The sequence below is a fragment of the Sphaeramia orbicularis genome, chromosome 3 (genome assembly GCF_902148855.1).
Source record: "Sphaeramia orbicularis chromosome 3, fSphaOr1.1, whole genome shotgun sequence".
Taxonomy (NCBI): domain Eukaryota; kingdom Metazoa; phylum Chordata; class Actinopteri; order Kurtiformes; family Apogonidae; genus Sphaeramia; species Sphaeramia orbicularis.
In genome coordinates this window covers 43019388-43042623 of record NC_043959.1, presented here as the reverse complement: position 1 = coordinate 43042623, position 23236 = coordinate 43019388, and the positions used below count along the sequence as shown (strand labels likewise).

Genomic DNA, 23236 nt, shown 5'->3' with positions numbered 1-23236 from the left:
CACAGACTTAACTGTTGCAATTAGAGCTGGGAGATAAGAGAATAAATTAAATCTTCAATCTTACTCTACTGTTTTCTGGCTATAAGAGCTGAATGCAAAAGTGGTGTTTCATGAGTATTTTTGACTAGAGAAGCACATTTACAATTAATAGATTACAAGAAGCAAAGAGGTTGCATTTTCCAGTGGAATAATCTTGATTTTGAAATTTAGGCAATTTTTCCCCATTTTCAGAAAAAAGAAAACTTGGTACGTGGTTAATAGCATATTAAATTATATATTGCTGAGGCCTAGTTGTGATCTGGATTTTTAATTTTCTTTAAACATTGTGTAACAACTCAGTCCTCTTTCCACACATTTCAGGAATGAGGTTCACCTATAACGGCAGCAAACTTAAATACATCTGAAATATGAGGATTTGTGGCTATTATTCATGTTTATCTAGTAGAACTATCTTTGGGATTTAGACTAAGTAACTTGAAGACGGAGGGAATCTTATTGTATTCATACCAATTTTCTGATAGTGTTAACAACCCTATGTCATTTTAGCTCTGCTCAAATGATTTACTTTCAGCTTGTGTCAAGATATATCTGTCGATAACGGTCACTTTTCATCATTGCCATTGAACCACTGAGCCCATTTACATGCACACTAAAACTCCTATCATTATCCAATTTTGGAGTTATCAAATTATTAAAGTAATCATGCAAACAGTGTAATGTTATATGCTTGATCAGATAACAGCAGGTATCAGATTATGTGAAATTGGATGAATAGACCTAGATTTCTCCCCAATGCTCTGATGTCTTCGTTCACGTATACCTGTTAATCTGATTAATTTTGTTCTTTTACATCTGTGCATGTGTAAAACAAAAATCCTAGAAAACAGAAGCGATGTAGTCATAATATGAGTGGAAGACAATAACAGGAAGTTTGAGTACACACAAATGCACTTCATTGAAAACCTGATAATGGACTGAAACATGTAAGCCACAGTTTTTTGATTATCACATTTCCGAAGTGCATATAAAACACATCAGATCGGATTATTCCAATTATCTGATTACTCCCAGGTATGGGATTTTTATTGTCGTACAAACTCAGTGTGGGAAGGACTTGAATTAGACTTGGACTCTGAGCTCTTTGTGTTTGTACATCTTTGTTGGAGATACAGAATTCTGTGTCTATCCTGCAAACAAAACCAATTTGTTTATAACAAATGCAATCTAGAGAAATGTGACACTTGTGCAGAGGGAGGTGCCCTGATCCAGTGGAAAAAGCTTTGCCTGGTCTTTGCTTTAATATGAAAAGGCAAGTTGAGAGAAATGTGCTTATCAGGCATTTCTGCTGGAATTGTTTAGGTGTATTCCACCCCCTGGGGTTTTACATCATTCACCCAGCGCTGAACAAAAACCCAGAAACAGATGAAAATCAGTTGGATTTCCTTAAAATCTGGTTTGTGTGGTCTGAATTCAGGTTGGTCATTAAGTGTTTATGTGTGAGTGCATCCTTCTTTGCGTGTGTGTGCAGGCTGCAGATGGGTTTTTGGGAAGGGGCCCAGTGTACACAATTGCTCCATTGAGCCGTCTTACACCCCCTGAGTGTCTGCTGCTCACTCTCTCAAACACACACACACCCTGGTGCGACTTGTCACAGTTTGCTCAGTTCAGTCTGAATTCTCGGCCGAGTGAAACTTCAGGACCAAAGTCTTGTGGATTTTGCAAACATTCACTCTCATTTTACTGCTCCTTCCTCAGTCTTTACTTCTTTTTCCCTCTTTTATAGACATTTGTTATGAAGTGACAAATGTCGAAGCAGTGTTTGTTTGATGGTAACTTACAGTCTAATGAGTTTCTCCACATGTCTGAGGCAGAGCAGGCGTTTCCTACAACCAGGCATCAGCAGGCATCTGTGTGTGAGACGCATTTCTAATAGCGCTGTGATGTTTTGGATAGTTTTCCCCCTCTGTCATGCCTTATTAAACGTCAGCGATGGACGCAAAGAGAGCACTACTGCTTTGTGTTGTCATTTTTCCAGCGGCGGCTGAAAAATGTCCTACATCTCTCTGTTTCAGTTTTGACTCAATCACACCACTATAGCTATCATCCTGGCTAATTTATCACTTCAATTGTAGATGTAGAGCTGGGCGATATGACAAAAAATGTTATCACAAGAAACATTTCCATATCTATATCTAAGTTATATTGATATCTATCACAATAAATCGTTATTCCTTTGCAGTTTTAAAGGAAATATTTGGTAGTGAAACTTGAAGCAGATACAAATGGTGTAAAAGATGGAGAGGGGAAAAAATGGTATAAAAGACAAAACAAGAGGAATCTGATGTTGAAGGCACAAACAAGTGAAAGCAGCATAAAAGAAAAAACATGCAACAAGACAAAAATGTTGTAAAAGATGTGCAAATAGTGTTAGAGAAAATGAGAAAAGACAGTGACTTAAAAAACCTAACAAGATAAAAGTGGAGTCAAAGAAAAAGATGCAACAAGATGAAAATGACTTGGACGTCTCAGCAATGTGAAACGACACAAAACAAGAAAAGACACAATAAAAATGTAAAATATGCAACAAGGAAAGAAGACACGATCCACTGTAAAATGAAAATGATGTCAAAGGATGATGTAAGAGACAAAACACGACATCAAGATGAAAACACTCCTATAGTTGTGGATTTTGTGATTTGGGGCCTGTTGAAGAAAATCTGCTACAAATGTTTTCAGCGGCTCCCTTTAGGGGTCGCCAGAGCAAATCATTTTATGAAAGAAAGGAAGTACAATTTGAGCAGTTATTCAACAAGATGAATATAATAAATAAATAAATAAATATTCTTTATGATCAGAACTTGACAAACATTTGGCCAAACATTAAAACACATTTAACATTAAAAACACCTTAAAGGTGAATGTTTGTTCAACATCAAAATATGCATCAATAGAATTAAGTATAACATAGCACTGACAGATTTTGGTTGTAGTTTAGTTGAGAATGTAAAATAATATATATGATGACTGTTTTATCACCCTGCTCTATATTTATCTGAGTTCATGTGCTTTAAGGGCTTTATGTGTTTGAGGGGTGTTTTTGATACCAAGCAATATTAAATGTAGACAGTGCAGAATCAGAGGCACTGTCCCATCTGGTTTGGTGGACACCAAAAGGGAAATTTCTATCCATTCTCTATGTTCACTGTGATGTAACAGTGTGGATGTTTTTTTCTTATTTGAGATTGAAATGGTAGTAAAACTCCAGATCATGTTTGTTGTCAAAATCTCCCGTAGGTGTGAATGTGAGAGCGAATGGGTGTTTGTATACGTCAGCTCTGTGATGAACTGATGACACCCTCTTGAGGATTAACCCTTTAACAACGGCAATCTCTCCGACGCTGCATTTTGCACATTACAGCCTTCAAATTACTGTAACTCCTGAACCATTCGTGATATCCACAACATTCAAATGGTATCAGAAAGCTGAAATCCTGAGCTTTCTGACACCAAATAACACATTCCAGCAGCAATGTGGGAATCTAATACAAATAGAAAGGAAATATTTCAGAGACTTCCAGACAGGCAAAAAAACGCCTGGAAATAACAAAAAATATGAAGCCACAATATGGATACTGAATGTTCAAGACCAAAAAGCATGTTTGAGCAGATGTAAAGTAGTTGGAAGGTTATTTTTGCAATCTCAAAAAGTTTCATCATGGACATTTACGATTATTTCTGATAATAAATATGCTAAAAAATTCAAGTCTGTTTTTTTCTTTTTTACTAAAACACACTGTTTTAAGTATGTATTATTTATTATAATCATGATAATTAGGGCCTAATGGCTAGATATTAAAAGAAACGTACAAAAGAACTGGAAAAAAAGACATTTTTCAGACACTTTTATTGCAAAGAAAATATGAAGACACCTAGACGGCCTGTTATAATGGCAGTCTTAAAAGGGTTAAGCAGTTTGGAAAATGAATGAATGTTTGTTGTTTTCTTATCTTTTATTAATATTTTTTAGCTGCATCACAAAGCAGAAAAATCTGATAAGTCTTAATAAAATGAAGATTTCCACTCTGTTGCCCACTCTGTCCTGGTCCCAATTTGTGTTATTAGACTTTTTCCAGCAGTGGGTGTAATTACTTTTTAATGCCAGATGAATGATCACATGGTCTTTCACACATAGATAAACCTGCCACTGGCTCTATATTTTATCATTTTCTCTACTTTTTGGTCTAAGTTTTTAAAGTTTCCATCAGTTTCTGTCTGTCATGCTTTCTTACGGAGTGGTTCACATCAGCCATCCGTTAATGATGAAAGTATAATCAGCCATGTACAACATTTTCTGCTGTAATATTTCCCTTAAGCACCATTTAGCCAGAGCGGTTAGATAAATTTAAAAAAAATGAACACTCAGTTTGAGTCGCTTGAGCCATTGGATTACTTGGAATTTATTTTAGAAGATTGTTCAGCTCTTGTGCCGCAGGAAGCAAGAGGAGATTGGGAAACTGCAAAAATGTCAAGTTAGAGGCAGAAAAGGAAAAACATGGGGGAGGAAGAGGGTAAAAAGTATGAGCAGCGATCAGCGGAGGTGGCATACAGAGAAGGAGATGCCACGAGATGTCGCAGAGAGGTGCATTAAAAACATGAAGAAGCCTGGAGAAGTGCTGGAAGAGGGTAAAAACTTCACTGATTTGTAATTTGACAGTTTAACTTCAAGGTTTGCTGCCACAGAGGCACAAAAACAGTTTCAGCAGGTTCAGCTTCAACACCATATTACTGGAAAGCTCTGCAGGGAGGCAAAACAAAACCCTACCTCTGCATCCTCCTGTGAGCAGCGACACCCCAGTTAAGGCTGGTTTTTTTAGCCTGTTTTTCCAGCAACAAGCGTCTTTCACTGCTTTCATCCTTTCATTTTGAACTACTGCCAAAAAAATACTGTGTGTGTGTATGTAGCCTGAGGACACAGAGATGTGATTAAAGAGGAGGGAAAAAAATGTGACTTGTTCTCGATTCTTTTTTCTCCTGGATAAATAACTGGCAGAGATAGTCGAGGAGGACAGCATCACCGCAGGGAGTCTGAATCAGGGATATTAACACGGTCACAGTGTGAACGTGTGCAGTCTCACTGCAGGAGATGTCAGACTTACCCTCTTTGGTTCTGCCACAGTGTTGAGGGATGTGGAGAACTGGAGATGTGAGGGTGCAGACATTACATCCTCGAAGGAAGTGATCAGTCATTTTTTTAGTCTCTCAGCAGAATCACAGAAACTAGTGCACCATCTTTCATGAAACTTGCTGGAAAGGAAGAACATGGACAAAACAAGATCTAAATTCTAAAAAACAATGATTAAAGAGAGATAAATTAAACAAATTCAAAATAGTCGTATTTCCAAAAATAAATTGAAAATGCTCTTATAGTTATGGGTTAAATTCTAAATGTCAAATTCCAACAACTATCAAAGAATTTCCAACATGAAATGATTTCTAAAATTCAAAGAAATTCCAAAAATCAATCAAATTCCAAACACCAAATTTAAAAAAATAAATAAATAAATTCAAGCCATCAAATAAATTCAAACATTAAACAAATTCCAAAAATCAAAGAATTCTAAACATGGAATACATTCTAAAAATTCAAAAGAAATTCCAAAAATCAAAGAAATTTCGAAAACATCAATGGAACAAAAATCCAAGAGGGATTAGGGAATGAAACACATTCCAACCATCAAATAAATGCAGACCTTCAAATTTCCAAAACGTAAGGAAATTCACATCTGAAATAGGAAACTCAAACTATGAAAGAAAACCCAAAGATGTAGCAAACTCCAAGGGTATAGAAACAAAAACTAGAAGCACTCGGCGAGCGCAGACCTCCGCCAAGGCTGATCAGTGGCCCCCCCCCGCCGTGGGCCCCCCCACCCCCGATCACCACCAAAATTAATCATTTCTTCCTTATCCCATTTCCAACAAACCCTGAAAATTTCATCAAAATCTGTCCATAACTTTTTGAGTTATGTTGCACACTAACGGACAGACAAACAGACAAACAAACAAACCCTGGCAAAAACATGACCTCCTTGGCGGAGGTAATCAGTGAACTTCCAAACATTAAACAAATTCTAAACATGAAATAAATTCCAATTATACAAATTCTGAAAGTAAATGAAACCTGTGCTTTTTGCTCTGGACTGCTGTTTTGGCGGAGGTCTGCACACTCTGATTGTCCTTCTTGCTACATGTAGGCTTTTGGCAGATAATCAAACCTGTCTGTTGACTATTGATGTAACTCTTTCTCATTTATCTCCACAGAGGCTTGTTATTATATAATCTTTAAAACAACTGCAAACATTGATCAGACACAAAAGCCATTCAAGAGTGATTGAAGTTTAGTTTTTTGCTGCTTTGAAAGAAAAATGAGTTCCGAGATGTGTTGTAATTGATTATGAATGACGATGATTTTCCTTTACCCTGTAGGCCTTGATCTCCACTTCTTCTGCATGAATATGGTTTTTTTATCAGTGAGTAGATGCATAAGTAAATCCAGTAACCTCATCTGTCTGCGTATTTCCTGATGCGACGCACTGATCCGATAAATATCTTCATACCGCATTGAACTCGTGGGGATGATAGAAAGACAAAGGCAGGGATTTGTTATGCAGCCACTAACTAATAAATAAAAGGAGAGTGGGAATGCTGAATTTTTAATGACTGATTATATTTAATGTGGATCCGTAACATCATAGCAGATACTTGATCCATTTAATGTGGTCGACATCACTATAACTCTGTATTATGTTGTATCATGTAAACCGTAAGGTGGTAAAGTAGAAAAAGAGGCTTTTTATAGTCATTTCTTTTGATATTTCTTTATTTCATATCAAGTTTCAAGCCTAGCTGTTATGTAATTCAATCAAATGCCCCATCTCACAATGTAAGAAAAGTGGAAAAAAATGAACATTGACAAAAACAAATTAAGTATCTTTATTCTTCCTTCATTCTTGTCTTTTATGATGATTTTTTTGATGGCTGCTGTTTTGTGTTGTAAGTATATAAGTATTTATTTGAAGTTCAGCAAGAATGTAAGTTCATTTCCAGGTCAATGTGGAGAGTGTACATGGATATTAAGTATGAATGATAATGCATGTTTTATAGCGGTGTATTTATAGATATAGTATAGTTATTGTAGAGGTTAGCATTTAAGACATAAAATGGTGAAATGCAGGAAGAGTCAGGACCAGTACATTAAAATAAATATGTTAAAAGTCAAAGGCAGTGGGGTACAGCAATGGAAATATGTTTGGAGCAGAAATGAGGAGAAGATGTGACTCAGTTTTTTTTTTTATCAGACCATGTGACAAACTAGTTTAATAGATTCATTTTCTCTGGGCTGTGATTGAAGATGTCACTGAATGGACTGTTTTGACATTTTTGATGATCTGACCCGACAGCCCCTTCAAAAAGGACTTCTCGCATTGGTTGAGTAAAAGTACGTTGCTCGTAACGTTGCTGCATCAGCCAGCGCTGCTCCAAAGTTTCGTGTTTGTCCTCTGAACCCCTGTGGCGATGTGTCTGCTTCTGTACTCTGGGCAGGTCAAAGGTCAGGTTCTGCCAATGAGTACTGGGCCTGGAGCTGGTCTGGTGTCAGTGTTGTGCTCGAGGACACTTCAGCAGGACAGATGCTGGCTGTCAGCGGGGCTTGAACCTGAGTCGTTCATTTGAAGGATGTTTTCTCCAAGCACTAAGAGCTGTTTTCTGTAATCACGACATACTCCATGTAGGATAATACAACATTATAACTAGAAAAACCTCTGGGTTCAGCGCTTTAACACATGGGACACTTTAAATAGAGCGGAAAATATCTGGTCTGCTATATGTGTCGAAGTAGGAGGTGAGATGCTTAATTTATGTATGTTTGAAGTATTCCTGGAGATAAATCAGTTTAATTTAGGAGATAATTTAAATTTTTTTAACCAGGGTCGTTTCACAGCTAATAACAGAAGCAGCAGAGCATATTTTAGACTGTTTCAGCAGTCACTTGGCATTCAGTGAGGGACACAACAGTGTAATAAAAACAACGGAATGAATAGTAATTTCACCACTTTTTTTTTTTCTCCTGAAATGACAAGCAGGGCTGCAGAATTAATCAGAATATTATCAAAATGGCAATACCAGCAGGTGCAATAACCAAATTGCAGGATCTGCATTTTTTTGATAAAATGTGTCACAACAAACTGTTCTAAATGAAACATTGTGGTGCTACAGAGATGACCTGCACGATAAATCAGATTCTCCAGATGCATACTTGTGTGGCACAGACTCTAGTGAAAAAGCACATTGTAATTTTTAGATGTTTTTTCAGTCTCTGTGGAAAAACTGAAGGAATGCCTCCACTGTGCAGAAATCACCAATGCAATCTTTCATTCAGTCCTTCTTTAGCGCCTGAACATTTGGCGACTGGCAATTAAATACAGCAACAGCAGGTTAAAAAGGCATCACATGCAGATATTCCCTTAATGTGGCACACTTTTGGACTTATGGCTATGCATGAAGAAGTGCATTTCCATAAACATATTTTATGCATATTTTGAAGTCTCTCATTAGGAAATATTTATGGAAAATCCCAAAGTCTGAAAAAATATGTCCTCAAGTTGCAGCACAGGTTTTTACACTCGCTTGAGGTTGTTTTTGCCTTGTTCGAAAGAGATTATATTGGCTTTGTCGCAAATATGGAAACATTGTTTTTCTCATACATTCTGACAGCAAACCAGGATAACCAGCTCAACTTCTTTTACTGTATTTCATTTGTAACACACCCCATAACACCACCTTCTAACAACATTACAGTGCTGAGCATATTCACCCTTAACCTATCAATGGAAATGCACTTTTTTTTTCTTCACGTAACATTTAATAAAAACACAGCTGTCATTATTATTAGTTGTAGTGTTTCCTGGGTTTATTTAGTCACAGATTACAGACACAGAGTCTAGTTAAACAGTAATATGACACTAAACATGCACGTAGGGTTTTAGGCTATTATTTCAATGTATATTGTCATATGAAAATTGACAATTACTGTAACCTGTACTTTTACTTGTGACTCAATGAGGAAGTTCACTTGTTCATGCCCCCTTTTCTCTCCTGTATATGTTATTTAACGAAAAGTACTGTTTGATTTATTTATTTCAGGGTCTTGCTACTTTTTTCTCACACTGGTGACTTTCTTATGCAGGAGTGGGTAACTCTGGTCCTCGAGGGCCAGTATCCTGCATGTTTTAGATATTTCCCTCTTCCAGCACACCTGGAAGCCATTACATCTTTTTCAGGCTTCTGCAGAGCTTGATGATGAACTGATCATTAATTGAACCAGGTGTGGCTGGAAGAAGGAAATATCTAAAACATGCAGGATACCCACTCCTGCATAAGAAAGTCACCAGTTGCCCGTTCCTGTTTGTATACATTTTTTTTTTTTTTTTCAAAAGGGAGGCTTTACTACAAAAAGAAAAAAATCCCGTTTGTTTTCTGTTTTGAAGAATCACTGTAATGGTTAACGACAACAATACAACTACTACTACTACTACTACTACTACTACTACTACTACTACTACTACTACTACTACTACTACTACTACTAATAATAATAATAATAATAATAATAATAATAATAATGAAAATGTATAATACAGTATCTCATGCAACTACATGTAAGTTATTGAATGTTCACAATATGTAAACCACCAGAATGTAACTGCATGGTTATACTGTGTCTAACTACTTTTTTTAAAATTAAAAATGAAATGGACTAAAATCATGATTTTTCTTTTAAGCTTACTGTTGAGCTCTAGCAATAACTTTTGAGACCACATTGTATCATCACTGTTTAGTGCTTCCTGTTACTTGTCAGTTAGAGATAATGTAATTTTGTGATGAATTAGTCTTGCAGATTAAATCAGTCTATTAGCATAAATTGTTATATCAGAAACACAGTTTGATCTGGATTTATAGCGAGGAATCAAATCCACATTCTAGCTCCAGTGGGACTTTATTGCAGCTCAAAAAAATCTCATACATTTCCTCTAAACTGTGTTGTATTGGTGAGTTTGTGTTGACGTCCCCTGGTATTACTATATGTAATATAGTTGTGTGTGTCGTTTCTTTGTGTACGTATGTGCTTCCTCCGTGTGTATGTGTTGAATTCTTGGCTTTGATCTGCGTTGATCTGTCGGTGGATGTGATCAGGTTACAGTGGATTATACTCTTGACCGTTGGAGGCTGGACAGAGACTAGATTTGCGTGTAACTGAACTGCCACACTAATGCATGTGATCTCTCAGACTCTCACACACAAATACAAGCTGACACTTGTTAACACAGACACACATGCTTGGCTGATCTTTTTGGGGCTTAAAGGTCGCCATCCCATTAGCAGAGGGGTAGGTGTAAGCACTCTGTAGTAACGGCACAGACAGAAAAGATTAGACTGAAACCTTGAAATACAATGTTAAAAAGTAAAAGGTTCACATGACTTTAACACTGCTCGTTTTTTTTTTTTTTTTTTTTATGTTTGAGTTTACTTTTCTTCAGAGCTGCAACTAATTATAATGTTCACGATAAAGTCGCTCATAATAACAAGTGCATGTTTTGGTTGACTTTTATTATTATTTATTTATTTTTGTTGTATTCTCAGTGTTTTTTGTGGTTTCTGAGCAGCTGTGGTTGCAGTTCAGATGTTGTGGGGTTGATGTTATGTGATCTTTATTATTTGTCAGTACGTATTGTACACGAACTTGTAACAGCATGCAGAAACACACCACACACTGTAGCTATGGCAGGTCAGGCCAAATGGGGACCAAATGGGGCTTTAAGTGCCTTGCTCAAGGGCACATCAGCCAACAATTTAAAACCAGCAACCCTTTGGTCACAAGCTGCTTTTTCAACCTTCTGGCCTTGGGGCTGTGCATTCATTATCACATCTTTTTTAAAATGAAATCCAATTAAAATTGGGTGATTATTATTAGCCTAATTACTATATCTGTGCACACAAATTGGGAAAAGCCAGAGCAGATAATAAATAAAAAATGAAAAGCTTCAAAACAGAAGGCCACAAGGGATCATCCACAACAACTACATATCTGGAAAATAGCCATTAAGTGAGTTTTGGTGCTTTCCTGCTGCACCTAAGCCTTACAAAGATATGGAATACCCTGATTCTGAAAATGATAACCATTTAAATTTGATACAGGTCAGCACATTACATTTAGATATTCTGAATTAGATCTTATTCTATTCGTAGCATTTTCTAATTAAGACATGTGTTTTTGGCTGATATTATGTAGATTTTAGAAGCATTCATTAGCCATGTGTACGGTGCATTCAGAATATGCCCCAGAATTGGAATTTTTAGTTCAATTTGTGATACAGAGCCTCTTGCCTGTTTACTCTCAGCTCTCTGTGTTTTAGACAAACTAATGAACCAACACTTTTTCTGGCTTGAACAGAGATATGTGCCCTGAAGAAAAGACCACATATCTGATCAGAACAAACATTACAAGAAAGAATATCAGCAAGTTTTTGGGACCTTTTCAAGAAACAGTTTGGCTGCATTCACAAACAAGTCCTCCATCGATGGAAAATTCTCAATGCATCTCAAATTCAGGCAAAAAAGTTACTTGACACAAGCAAGTCCAGCTCTTCCACTTTTCCATGTGTCTATTTTGGTAAAGATATGCTAAGAATGTCAAATAGTAGAGAATGCATGGGTAAATGGAAATGGAAACAGAACAGCTCACCAGAAGTTATCTTTTTCAGATTAAGATTAAGAGCAAAAATCATAATATTTGGTGAAAGCAAATGGAGTCATTGTCATTAAAAGAAGGAAAGTAAAGTGTTCATCTATCAGCCATAACATTATGACCACTGACAGGAGAGGTTGTAATATGACTGATTATTTCATTACAATGGTACATTTCACTAGGGTTGATATATTAGGCAACAAGTCAACATTTAGTCCTTGAAGCTGATGTGTTGGAAGCAGCAAAATGAGCAACGTAAGGAACTGAGTGACGTATTGTAACGGTGATGACTGGGTCTGAACATCTCCTCAACTGCAGGTCTTGTTGGGTGTTCCTGGTCTGCAGTGGTTAGTACCGACTAGGGATATAACGATTACCTGTATAACAATAAACCGCGGTAAAATTGCAGACTGTTAGTATTACCGTTTAAATTCTAATTATCATGATAACTGTGTTTGATTACCGCACTTTTAGGGGGAAAAAATGCCTATGTTAAAGCTATGCTTTTATGTCAAATATTTGAGTATAGTTTTAATTTAGTAGAATTTTGATTTTATATACCTAATATTTGGAACGAATATTCACTTTTAAAGTCTTTGAAAAGGTTCGTTAAGCATCTTTGTGTTATTTATGCAATAAATTATATAAATATTTCAAATCGGATTTTATACATTTTATTTGTGTTTTTTGTCCTTTTGTGTTGATATAGCAGGTTAAAGTGAAAAAAAATAATAGGCAGTTGAAATAGATGAAGTTGTGCTGAAAAAAACAAAGATACCAAACATGGGTATAGTAAACATTTGTTTATATAGTATATAAAGGCAAAACCAAAAGTACTGAAAAATGGACAAAATAGGCACAGACCACTAAGGGTTAATATTTGAATGTTTCTGCCAACAGAAAGTACATTGTGCCAATTATTTTATTTTTATTTTTTTTGCCAAAATACAACTTGGTTAAATTATTTCAGTGTGTGTATCAGTACTTTTTGAACATTTTGAGCACGATTTCAACAATACCGCGATAATAATGATAACCGTGATAATTTTGGTCACAATAACCGTGATATGAAATTTTCATATCGTTACATCCCTAGTACCGACCAAAAATGGACTAAGGAAAGACATCCCAATCTCTGGACAGTTGACCATCTGTGTTGGACAAATAAATCTGATCTATGGAGGTCCACTTCTCTGCTTCCAGGACTTCAGAGATCTGCTGCTAAAGTCTTGGTCCAGATACCACAGCACACCTTCAGAGGTCTGGTGGAGTCTAGGCCTCTGGTGAGAGCTGTTTTTGTGGAAAAACGGTAACCTGCACAATATTAGACAGGTGGTGACAATGTTCTGATCCTACAGATGCTGGACTGGTTGCGATCCAGTTGTTCTTTAAACCACTTTTGGTCGGTACTAACCACTTTATATTGAGAATGAACAAAAATAATAATAATTTCCCTCTTGTCAAAAGCTGCTCAGATCCCTATTCTTGCCCATTTTGCTGTTTCTGTCAGATCATCTTCAAATGCTAAATGTTCACTTGTTGTCTAAAGTATTCCACCCACGGACAGGTCCCATTGTAAGGAGATAATCGAAATTAATATCACTTTGCCTGTCAGTGTCACAGTACTATGGCTGATTGGTGTATAAGCTCACTGTTGATGAGCAGAGAAAGTAAATATATGGCATTTTCACTTGAAAAGATTTGTCAGACATCTAAATAGTTTTATTGGGTTGTTTCTGGTTCATTAATTGTTGTAGGTGTGAATGTCTTGCAAACCTACTTTGGAGGAAAAGTAAACGGGTTCATGCCTCTCTTGCAGTAAACACAGGGTCATGACATTTAGAGCTGTGAATACATTCAGTTCAGTCAACGGTTTCATAGAAGAAAAAAAATGAACCTGCTATTTTTGATTTAAGCTCAGATTTGTTCCACTCTTGAATTTGACTATTGAAATTCAAAGTGACAGCCTCAGCTTGTGTTCATTGTTATTTGTCTTCAGGTGCTTTGGCAACACCGTATGTATGTGTCATATTATGAAGCTGTTGGTTGTGACCTGTCAGCCGTTGTTTTGTCACAGCACCTTAACCCGTTGCACTGTATAGCTGAATGACAAAAACATCTAAAATTGCCCTTCTCGTTTTAATGAAGACAAATTCTCAATCAGTTTGAGCTGTGATGCTGTGCTTCACGCTGGCCTACATACCAGCCAACAACACAAAACACACACACACACACACACACCACAGGGATACACAGACCCATGAGAGCTGTTAGGTGGCTCAAACCAGGAAAACAAACCAACTGCCTTCACAAACAGTGTAACTAAAACTCACCGAAATGTTGAAGTTTTGGTCTTTTTACAGAAAAACATGACAATGAAAACAATGTACACTATCATAGGACAACAATTAATGATATAGGAGGAAAGAAATATTAAATGTGAAAAGAAATGTTTGCATTTAAAAGACTGAAGTTAGACCAATTAACACCCAACAACAAAGGGAATCACCATAAATTGTATTTTACTGTCAGTATAAAGTTTGTTTTTTCAGTTTACCCTGTTTTATATTTTGCTTTTATGTAAAGTCTCTCTGACTTCTCTAAGTTCTTAGTGCTAAAAAATAAAATCTATTATAATCAGTTATTGACTCATGAGGAATAGCAATTAATTGGTTTGAATACTTAAAAGTTATGTTTTCATCTTTTTAAAGCTGCACTGCTTGAGTTCTTGGCATAACTAAGCCAAAATTCGAGGGTTGTGTCTCTATACTGTGATTCAACCGTATCCCTTCTCTGGACTCTCTGGATTTCAGGCCGTAGAAAATCTACCACATAACACACACCTCTGTCATGTCCACACTAAGGCAGATAGTTAGCAAAATAAGCATTGTTCAGTATGTTTGTGCTTCTTTTTTTTTTTTTTTTTTACAAATTTAAATTGTAATCACAAAATGCAGATTTAAAAAAAAAAATCTTTGCAAATGAATATTATTGAACATTGTTTGCATGGATCTGTGTGGACAGGGAAAATAAAGAATAAAAACTGGCATATTTTTGCTTGATAAACACGCACCTGAAACGTCAAATACAGGTGTGTAAGTCATTGTTAAACCAAAACTTTAGGTAATTCAAGTTTGTAACTGAACTTGTCTTTGCAACTTAAAGGTGCAGGAGACTTTTCTGATGGATTTTTCATCAAATCTGTAAAACCGCAGTCATAGCCTAAGTATCACGAATCTGTAAGTCTTTCTGTGATTACTCACCTGAATCTCTTGCGTTACGGTGAACAATTTTGAAGTGCCATCCACTATAAACAAACTCTGTGTGTTTACATTCAGAGCCAAGAAGTAACTTGGGCATCTTCGGAATTTTTTTGTCGTGACTTGCATTGTGGGAAATGGAGGTTCGCGCAGCAGAAGAAAGGAGAAAGTGGACTTTTCAGTGGCCTTCTCATTTTGGTAAACTGCTGTCGCTGCAGGCGGCTGCGTGAAAAAAATTCTGAAGTCTCTGCATCTGCTAATGCAGTGTCTACATGTTACGTCCACCAGAAACAATGGTTTGTCTCTGTCTGTCTATCTATCCATCTGTCCATCCATCCATCCATTCGTTTTTTTTTTAAACAGAAGAGGAAAATGCCTGTTTGGATACCAGTGTGGACGGAGCATTAGTCTAATCACAGGTGTTTCAGACGGGTAGGGGGTTTAAAAATACATGATTGACAGCTGAAATTATTGGTGGCTGTGTGCTCTGACTCTTCTGCTCCTGCTCAATAGCTCGATACGCAAACTTGGAGAAGTGGCTTCACTTTTCGACACCAGCATGATACAGCATCAGGTCGTCTATTTTTATACTTGGTCTTTTGATTATCTCAGTATCTGTAGCTTTGGGACATAACAGCATTTGAGAAGGTCATCTGTGACTTTGGAAAACATTTTCACCATTTTCTGAATTTTATATAAACAAACTATTAATGGAGGAAGTAACTGTCAGGTGAAATGCCAGTGAACATATGGTTTGTTTTGGTTCTAAAATATTTTAAGACTAAATGCCACATAATCAGCTCTTCATTTCCACAGACAGGCGTTAGGACACAGGTCTAAATAATTAGACTTACAGTGGTTTAGAGTTTGTCTTCACAAACCTGGAGGACAAAACTCTTCATAAATTCTACAAATCACACCTGTACTTTTCCTACTGACTCAACATGTGAAAGTGCATGTGAGATGAATATCAGCTCTTCTCCTGATCTAGAAAAAAACAAAAACAAAACAGGCTTCACACCACAGTGAAAGACACAACTCGTCTGAATGAGCTGAGTGTGTATGAGCGCCGTTTTGCTTCTATGTGTCATGTCCGTTTGTGAAACGGCCGACTAAGCAAACAGCTGCCAAAATGACAGCAGAAAGGACAGAGGCAGGACAAAACGGGGAACAAAAAGTCACAAAGAAGCGAAAAACAAAGGCAGAGGAATAATGATTCAGACATGTGGTTTTTTATTTAGGGTTATGATAATTAGATGTCAACTGGAGCGCTTACTGGTGGAATGCTTCGTGTTAGGCCTCTTTCAGAAAGATATGATCTCTTCCAGTCTCATTTGGGACACTTCCTTATGTGAACATGCATCAGATTCAGGTTTGCATTTTTATTTATTTATTTTTTTAAACAATGCAGCCTAAATCAGAGCATCAGTTCACACTTAAATCTAATTTGGGTCACATTTAGACAAACAAATGGAATAAGCCTAAATTGAGAACTAATGCTTCCATTAAAGTAGAAAAAAACATACTGATCTTATCCGCTCTAATAAAGTAACAATGGCCAGGAAAGTTATTTTCACTATGTAATATCTGTAATGAGTATTTGATGGTTAATGAGTAATCTTTTTGTCTAAACATAACAATTCATCATTAAATAAAATATTGTGGAGAACAAAATAAATGCAACATTCTGAGGCATTTTGCATTGAAATCTATTTTAAGCTTCAGCTATTACAGTTTCTTCAGTTACATTTATTTTTACTTACTTAAATACTTAACCCTTTAACAACTGCTATCTCTCCGGCACTGTATTTTGCACCATACAGCATTCAAATTACTGTAACTCCTGAACCGTGTGTGCTATCCACAAAATTCAAATGACATCAGAAAGCTGAGCTTCCCGACACCATATAACACTTTACGGCAGCAATGTGGGACGCTATTACAAGTAGAAAGCAACTGTTTCAGAGACTTCCACACAGGCTAAAAAACACCTGGAGAAAAAAAAAAAAAATGAAGCCATATTTTTGGATACAGGATGCTCGAGACCAAAAAGCATGTTTGAGCAGATGTAAAATAGTTGAAAGTTTATTTTTGCAATCTCAAAAATTTTTGTTATGGCCATTTACAGTTGTTTCTGATAATAAATATGCTGAAAACTTCAAGTCACTTTTTTTGTTTTTTTTACTAATACACACTGTTTTATTTATTTATTATTTAGAATAATGATAATTAATGGCCAGATATTGAAAGTTAAGTTCTTCCTGAAAATAAAGGGGCAAAAGAATTGGCAAAAATTGCATTTTCTGACACTTTCATTGCAAAGAAAACATGAAGACACCTAGGTGGCCTCCCATAATGGCAGTCTTAAAAGGGTTAAATAAGCATTTCCACTCACATGGTTGCGGACTGCTAATTTCTCACAGTTATGTTTTGTTACAAAAACAAGCTTTTCTTTGTTGTTTGGTGCAATAACATCTATTTTATTTCCATCAACCTATCAGCTATTCATTACATGATTAAAATCTCTCCAAGTATATAACGTACTTTTGTTTAAAGGTTGAATGATCTCTCCTCAGACTGTGATTTCAGTATCGCTGTAACATCTCACAGTTTCTGAAATCTCTGTTACACTGACGTGTGTGTGTCTTTTGTGTTTGTGCACAGTTTTAATCAATTATATTTGTGTTCAAAGAAGAGGCAGATAACAGACCGAGGCAATTTCCACTAAGAGGTTTTCAAAGCCTCTCGTGATACGAGTCGTAAGAATAGCAATCAAACATCTGCTCTCCACTTAGCCTTTTAAATCATGTTTCAGTTCGTGTTTAGCCCTATTCATAGCTGTCGTTTGTTGATAAATCATACAAACTGCTCCTTAAAGACCAGCGTTGTCCTCATCATCTCTTAATGGCTTGGTGCGACTGGTAATGGACTATATTTCCCATGAGTCACAGGGAAAGTTTATTTGGAAGGAGCACAAATAACAACAAAAATGAAATGAAGAAACAGAAAGTAACAATGGTATCAGTGTCAGCCAAGACTTTTGCAATAATCTCTTATAAAAAGTAAAGCCTTGAATATTTGTTTTTAAAACAAGCAAATGTAGAATTTCTTTTAAGCATAATTAGCATTATAACAAACACATTTATGTTCACTGTACATATTGCACTGAACTGACATTATTAGTGTCAATGGGCTGTAGAAATTAGTTTAAATACAACAAAGTGTATAAAGGTACAATTTGTCACAGCAAAGCATTATAAAAGAAGCATTGTGGCACTGAAGAGATGCTCTGACCTACAAATTATACCCTTTAGATGTGAAGGAACAGGCTTTTTTTGGTACGAGTAGAGCTAAAATCATTACTTTTTCTCATAATTTTCAGTGGAAATGAAATGAAAACCGTTCACACTAAAATTCGGACACCTTACAATCACAATGTCTGTTCAAATAATAATATGTCTTTTTCTTTGTCTTTTTTTTTTTTTTTTTCGCATATTCCTGGGACAGTTAAGTGACCCTAAATAGCCTCTGACTCTGCAGAATCCAAAAACGGACCGAATTTTTAAAACAAGTTTGTCCTCAGAGAAATGTCAGATGAAAACATAAATATTTGAGGGTTTTCCAGCCAGGGCAGCAGTGACTTCACTCTGCAGTGTGTTTCATTGTGTTTCAGTGTGTACAGGATTCGCCTCAGACATCATCGGTCCAGGTCTACTTTGTACATGATGCTCCACAAATGCTTCAGGGAGGTCTTTTTTAATGAGGGCCAGAGTTTTCCACAGCACCGTTTCTATCAAACTGTTTCTCAAATGGACTGATCTGAGGACTGTGAGGCAGCCGGGGCGTGCAAAGAGGCTGCTGACACTTTTTTAACAGTGGGAGGTCTGATGAAGACACCACACTGAATGAATCGAAGTGATTAGACAGAATAAGACACACTTCAGCTGTCGAGTGGATAAGTGCACGTGTGCAGTGGTGAAATGTATCTAAGTGCACAAGTATAAGTTCAGTAAAAATTTGAGGTACTTATACTTGAGTATTTCCATTTTATGGCACTTTGTACTTATATTTCACCACATCTCAGAGGTAAATGATGTACTTTTTACTGACCTAATCTAGCAGCTTTAGTTACTTTTCACATTACAGTTTTTCATCCCCTTCCAGCCCAGTGAAACCACATGCCTCCACCTGTGTTGAGTTTGAATGTTTGTGAGAAACTGAAGGATAAAGTGCTCCTTTTTGTCTTGGGAAATCCTCTGTCTTAAGATAAACAACCGTTTTAAAAGCACTCTTGGATTAAATGCAGTAAATAAGCCTGTTTTTTTTTTTTTTTTTAGCTCATGAACGTTGACTTCTTAGAGATACATAATTTTACTGGATTGCAATGCTACAAATATATGATCATCTTAAAAATCAGATCCGTCCTGCTCAGAAACATATTTAAAGTTATGTTTTATTTTTGAGATATTATGTGTGTCTGTAATTTAAATATTGTCAATTATTGTGTCAGTCGTAAAGCCAGCTCCAACTGAAAAAAGACAGAGAAGGAATGAAAAATGTAGCAGACTAAAGCAGCGACAGTCACCATTATTGTTCATTTATGGAGCTTGTGATCGTTTGCAGCTTTTCATCAGACATTTGTATGACTTGACTCGTCACTCAATTGATCTGAACAATGAGTGGACTTGTCTTGCTCAGCTTTTATTCGAGACTCGACTCAGCTTGCTTGATTTTCACCACAGAAACATAGGACTTGCTTGAGACTTCAAAGGTTAAGACTCAAGACTTGGTAGTTGCTTATATATGTATGTATGTAGATGCACAAAATGTGTAAGGCTTCAAAACCTGCTGTTTCAACTTCATTCATGTTGTTAACTGACATCAGTGTGCTTTGGCTCTAAATGACATTTCAGCTTTGACATTTTAGCTTGATCACACACAGGGTTTTGTATTGGAAATCCATATTAAACTGTCATATTTGTACCAATATGTTGTATCAGATGTCTGTTATGCTTTGGCAACAACCGGTCCTTCTGCACATCATGGATGCTCTCTCTCAAATAAAAATTTAACATCAGATAACATTTTCAACAAATTCACACTTTTTATGTCACACTAGTTGAGTAACAGAATGTAGAATATGGTCCATTGTTGTAGATTAAGCTACTCAACAGTATATAAGAGCTCAAAACATCTACAGCTGTAAAATTTAACATAGACATTAATACATATTGTTTTCTTGAGCAAGGATTTGACTTCAGATCTTTTACCTGCATGGGAATATGTTCGGTGTGTTGGAGTATTTTTACTTAAAGGATCTGAATTCTTCTTCCACCATTGGTTTTCTCTGTCAGTGTTTTAAAATCATCTTCCTCACCCTCTTGACAGAGTGATGTTTACAATGATACAAAGTGACAGCGTTGCCTGTTTATTGACACTCAGTTTTGAGGTTTACAGTCTGAACTTTCTCAACCATAACAATGGAAGATAAACTGTCAGCTTGATCATAAAATCACCAGCAAAGCAAAAGTCCAAACCCATTTGGAGTTTGATTTAACCCAAACGCCAGTCTTTTCCTTCGAACCTGTCAAACTGTGTTTCTTAAATGATTGCAAACAAGCAAAGCTGTTTCTGTCGTCTTTACGGTTTTAGTTTTATTCTGCTCTGAGCTTTGACAGCACACACTCAGCTGTCTATATAGGAACTAATTTTTCTGAAGGTTTTTTTTTTTTAGACGTGTACTGGACTGTGTGATCTGTCAGTCATTAAAAAAGGGGGTAGTTTAAGAACAGATTGCACACTTCACACCAGACGTCACCGGAGTCTGGTACACAGCGAGATGATGGGCAACACTGAAAACAACAGCAGTTATTTTGCTCCTTAATATGCCAAAAACATTAAGAAGCATCAAATAAATAAATCAGACTGTGAAAAGTGGTGTGAAAATCCATTTTCTACACTTCAACGCTGCTCTCAGGTGTAGAAATGAACCGCACCATCAGTGCCATTGGTTGCCTCGATGCAGCAAAGAAAACAGATCAATACGGTGTTTTGTTGGAGGGCTGAAGGTGAAGCAGGACTACAGAGAAAATAGGGGAGACGAACAATAGTTTTCGAAAGTCAAGGGCAGTGGCACGGACGGGGAATGAATGTCACTAATAGCTGTTCTCCTGGTGCATCGATCCTCGGCTGTTAATGGAGGAAGGGCAGCTAGATGGCCTCGTCATTCACATCATCAGTAAACATGCACCCATGAAGTCAGGGGGGAGGAAAATGTATGAAAGACAATGAGGCAAAAATGTAGGTGTTTTTGGTTTGGTGGCAGTTCAAACAAAATGACAAGTTTGATTATCAAATGAAGTAAAAAAAAAAGTGAATGACACTGTTGCATCCATAAATTGATATTGATTTATTTATGAATGGTTTTTAAAGACTTGGATGTGTGTCAGAAGGAGCCTCTTCACAGGCTAGTCCTGATATTTAAACAGGTTATATGTAGTATTTCTACTTTTACTTGCACTTTCTACTCTCTCATGGTGACGAAAACTAACGCATCTCATCACTTTATGATGCTTTGGCCAAAGTGATAAAAAAAAAATAGAAGCACAGTTGTTTTCATCACTGGACACGGTTCTAAATGAAAAGAATGGAGTCCGATGTTGAAATGACAGCATTACTTCTGAATTTGATTCTGAGGCTTATGAATTTATATTGTGATGTTATTATCCGTACTAGGTTGGCCATTCGTTGACCCACGGTTCAGATGAAACAGTGACAGTTCTGACCTTGTTTGGATGATTCCAAACAGATCTTTCGTGCATCTACTGACAACACAAATTGGACAGAAAACTGAGGTGGTATGTGGTTTTACTGTAGCTGTTTTAGGTCTAAAAACAGAGCAAAGCTAACAGCTATAATGTAAACTATCAGCTGATATAAGACACAGGATTATTTTTGGCCAAGTGTCAAAATAAGCAGTGATGAGTTTTAGTTGGAATAAAAACTTGATGATGCCATAATATAGATGATTGGTTTTGGTAGTCCTAAGTGTGTTTTGGTCTATAATACGCAGAACCTCTTTAACTGGTCATTTGTTCAATAGAGTCTAGTTTGAACTTTGGTGAAATACTATTAGCTATGTCTATTGATTTTTGACAAAAGGTAGAAACACTAGTGCTAACATAACAAACTGACAGCAGATAAATGAACACAGATCACAGGAAATTGACACATGACACTGTGAAACATTCAACTGGATAACAACTCACTTCTCAGATTTCCAAAACTGTAATATCAGCTTTCAGATGAAGTGTAGATACAGTAGAAGGATGGCCGGGGCTTCAGCTTATCCCTCCCTTCCTGCTAAAGACTTCAGATGAAAAAAAGTAAATATATGACCTGGAAAGTTTGTAACATGTAGCAATGTAAGAACTGATGACAAAGGGTTTGTTGATTTTAAATGTAAATTTTAAATACATGTTTAAGAATAAGAATTTGTCAGACAGGTGATCTGGATGTTCCCCCTTTTTTTGCTCCTTTTGTTACTTATTATTCCTCCTTTTGTGCCACAAACTAATTTTTAGTGTAAAACTGTCGGTCCATTTGACATTACTGTTCTTGAATGAGATGAAACAAAATTTAAAAAAATGAAACTACCTTATGGATAAACATCAGCTGCTGCCATTTGTGAAACTTAACCAGGCTGATACAGTCTAATCATGGTCAATAAGGCCAATACCAGTGTTTAGCAAAGTTAGCAGCATATTCCTAATGTGGTTTAGTCTTTTAAATATTTCATACAGTATTGAATCATTAGATGCATGTGTAAGTCAGGCTCCCTTCACCATCATATACCGATGCTTTAGATGATTTAGTTTGGGTTTTTTGCCTTAATTTGGACACTCACTCAACAACTGTCAGAATGATTATTATTTAGACATGACGATTGATCAATTTCTCACTCAAGCCTCAATCGGCGCCTCCTGAGACACAATAAACACACAAAATGAGGAATTTGTTGTGAGATGGGAAAAGGTAGAATAAGGACTGGTACATTATCATCTACATCTTATTTTTGTTTTCAAGCCTCATCTTCCTTTTTTGATTCACTGAACACATGCCTCCATCCAAGGTTTCAGCCACACTCTCTGCTTTTCCCTTTTTTTGTCTTTATTTA

General features: G+C 36.5%; 1 protein-coding gene and 1 long non-coding RNA gene across 2 annotated transcripts in view; both read left to right on the top strand.

Annotated features, from left to right (window-relative positions):
• The window catches only part of galnt2 (UDP-N-acetyl-alpha-D-galactosamine:polypeptide N-acetylgalactosaminyltransferase 2), an 85124-nt gene that overhangs the window by 27461 nt on the left and 34427 nt on the right, over positions 1-23236 (top strand). The gene's annotated exons all lie outside the window — the stretch shown is intronic.
• Positions 12929-23095, top strand: LOC115417228 (uncharacterized). Its single transcript, XR_003935094.1, has 3 exons — positions 12929-13092; positions 21706-21711; positions 23085-23095. It is a non-coding gene; the product is annotated as an uncharacterized LOC115417228 (long non-coding RNA).